This window comes from Rhinolophus sinicus, chromosome 4, assembly GCF_057876585.1.
Source record: "Rhinolophus sinicus isolate RSI-liver-muscle chromosome 4, RSI-T2T, whole genome shotgun sequence".
NCBI classification, from domain to species: Eukaryota; Metazoa; Chordata; class Mammalia; order Chiroptera; family Rhinolophidae; genus Rhinolophus; species Rhinolophus sinicus.
In genome coordinates, this window is record NC_142504.1 from 32,367,689 (window position 1) to 32,370,982 (window position 3,294).

Below are 3,294 nucleotides of genomic sequence, written 5' to 3' on the forward strand. Positions count from 1 at the left end.
GAACAGTGTGCTAGCTCACAAAAAAATATCAACTTTACATTTCAAGGTAATTCAGTGGTAATGCAGAATTAAAGAACTCAGGTTTCTTTTTGGAAACAAAACAAAGCAAAACAAAATCCAACAGAGAGAGTGAATGTGTGTTAAAAACAAAATCTGTTTGTCTCTCTTTTGTGTTGTGGTAAAAACATTTGACATGAGATCTACACTCTCAACACATTTTTAATGTACCATACAGTATTATTAAGCACTATAAGCACCTCTCTAGGATTTAATTATCTTGCATAACGGGAACTTTATGCCTGTTGAACAGCAGCTCCCCATTTCTCCCACCCCCACCCCCCAGCCTCTGGCAGCCACCATTCCACTCTGCTTCTCTGTGTTTGACTATTTTAGATGCTTCATATAAGTGGGGTCATACAGTATTTGTCCTTCTGCAACTGGCTTCTTTCACTTAGCATAATATCCTACAGGTTCATACATACAGACCCAAATGGCAAGATTTTCTTCTTTTTTAAGGCTAAACAATATTCCATAGTATAGACACCACATTTTTCTTTATCCATTCTTCTGTAGACAACCACTTAGGTTATTTCCACATCTTGGCTATTGTGAATAATACTGCAATGAACATACCGTGTTTCCCTGAAAATAAGACCTAGCCGGATAATCAGATCTAATGTGTCTTTTGGAGCAAAAATTAATATAAGACCCAGTCTTATTTTACTATAATATAAGACCGGCTATAATATAATATAGTATAACATAACATAGCATAGCATAGCATAGCATAGCATAGCATAGCATAGCATAGCATAGCATAGCATAGCATAGCATAGCATAGCATAAGATATAATACCGAGTCTTATATTAATTTTTGCTCCAAAAGACACATTAGAGCTGATTAGCCGGCTAGGTCTTATTTTCGGGGAAACACGGTAAGAGTAAAAATATCTCTTTGAGATGCTGATTTCAGTTATTCTGGATACCCAGAAATGGGATTGCTGGGTCATACGGTATTTCTATTTTCAGTTTTTTTGAGGAACCTCTGTACTGTTTTCCATAATGGCTGTACCAATTTACATTTCCACAATAGTGAACACTTTCTCTCACATACTCACCAACATTTGTTATCTTTTTAAAAAAATGTTTTATAATAGCCATCTTGCCATCTTAACAAGTATGTGCAGAAACTTTTTATTGTCTCTAGAAGGTGGGATAGTCAGGCGATGCTAATTTTTTTTTTTTTTTTTTTTTTTTTTTTTAGTTTCTTGTATTTTTTTTTCCCAGTTGTATTAGTCTTTTTTTTATTCCGCTGGTAATCTCTTCCAGAGTTAACTACTTCCATTTGTAGGTGATGAAATGTCTAAAGAAATCCACTTCAAATGTTGGCTATGCTGTGAACATGGCCTTTCCCTTCACTTTAACTCCAAATTAAGACTTTTGATCTTTGGTTTTTATATTCCAGTCCCAGAAGTAGTTTTCACTGTAAAAGTTATCTGAAGACAGTCTTACGCTTCATAGTAGTGGTTATAGACCACTAACTTCTCCAGGAATATTACACAGGATGGATTTAAATATGTATTAAACTAAGAGGGATTCTCTCAAATGAGTTTAAATGCATTTTATTTTTAGACAACCCACATGACATGTTTTTCTTAACAACAATGCCTCCACTCCAAATCGATCAAGGTCAAAATAAACGAAGAGCTCAAGGTAACATTGGTCCCATCTGTCCTGGTCCTGGTATGTGGATGAAAAGTGGCTACCAGTTATGATGATGGCAGGTGATAGATCCCAATGGCCAACTGTGTTAACATTTTTCCATTTCTAAGCCGTCCTTAAAGAAAATCATATATGGGGTCACACCATCCTCACGGTAGTCCAGCAGAGCAACCATGCCATCTGGATTCTTGTTTTCACCAAAAAAGAACCGGTAGTTTTTGAAATTAGCAAGGATGTACTTGATTTGTTATGTAGCTCCTGCCATAAAAGGTTTTACTCTTTCTGGTTTCTGTTTTACAAGTTTCCCTTTGATTAATTTCATGTAATCTTTGATGTACTTCGTGTAGACTTCTTTTGTGAAACTGGTTTCCTACAAGTGATGATTCATGACAATATCACCATGAGTGACTACTGTGCTTTCAGTTCCTTTGACCTCAGGGACTTCAGCGGACGCATTTCCACCAATGAGCAAGTCATCAATGTTACCCTCTGTCCTACTGACCTCTTTCCCTCCACCTCCAGGCATAGCCCCTCCACGATCTCCCAGATCTTGTAGATGGAGGAGAACATCTCATCATGGCTGATGAGGTCCCAGTAGATGATTATGATGGCAGCTGGAAGGAGACGATGGTGGTGCTGGCATAGCAGGAGCTCAAGAGAGCCCGGTGCAGCTGGAGCAGTACTCGGCAATAGGGGGGAACTGGCAGAAAGCTAATTTCTTGTATTTTTCAAATGCTTAAAACAGAACAAAAATTATTTTATAATTAAAAAGAAAACAATAGTAATTCAAACCAATTAACACAGGCCAATTCATGAAGCTAAGTGGAATGGGAAATGTAATTTTCTGAGCCTTGATAAAGGTTATTTGAGGAAAAGGCGGGAGGAGATTTAGATTTACATATGTGTTTGTTTATATTAATCATATTCATCAAGGCCCTTCTGCTCTTCTACAGTTTATTTGATGCTGGTTAAGCCAATGGCTCAAAGACCATAAAACCACCTCCTGAAGATTTTGATAAATTTCAGTTTGCCAACTTAATTTTCTGAGTTTGAGGAAAGGAAGTAATGAAAAAATGGAAATATGCAAAAAGTTACTAACTCTTGTGCATTATGGATGATAACATTTAGCAGTTTCTATGAGAGGCAAATGCAGAGATCATATTTTGCATTTTTAATACACTTCCTATATTTGCTGAAAAGAAGCTAGCATAAACAGATGCATCTTTCTAATGATGCTACAACTGATAATCCTCTTTACTGTGAAAAATCCCAAATTTTATGAAGAATATAGAAAACATAGATGATGACAGAGACTTCTTTTTTATTTTTTTGAGAACCATCACTAAGTTTCTTTTTCATTACTGAAATGTGAGTCAAATTAAGACTGTGATATTGATGAATAACATAACAAATAAAATAATGACTAGTCTGCATGGAACAGAAGAGTTAGCCTAGGGCTGCAGGCTTTGTAACTCTGCACTGGAGAGAATATTGAGCATGATGATATTCATTTCAGAAGATTTGGCACCAAAACAGTGAAATCTTAATTGGAACATGTCTGCATCCTACTCT

The 3,294-nt window shown here is 36.3% G+C and overlaps 1 pseudogene; it reads right to left on the reverse strand.

Annotated features, from left to right (window-relative positions):
- Positions 1-1,768: 1,768 nt before the first annotated feature.
- On the reverse strand, positions 1,769-2,322 carry LOC109446454 (translationally-controlled tumor protein-like; annotated as a pseudogene).
- Between the last annotated feature and the right edge of the window lie 972 nt (positions 2,323-3,294).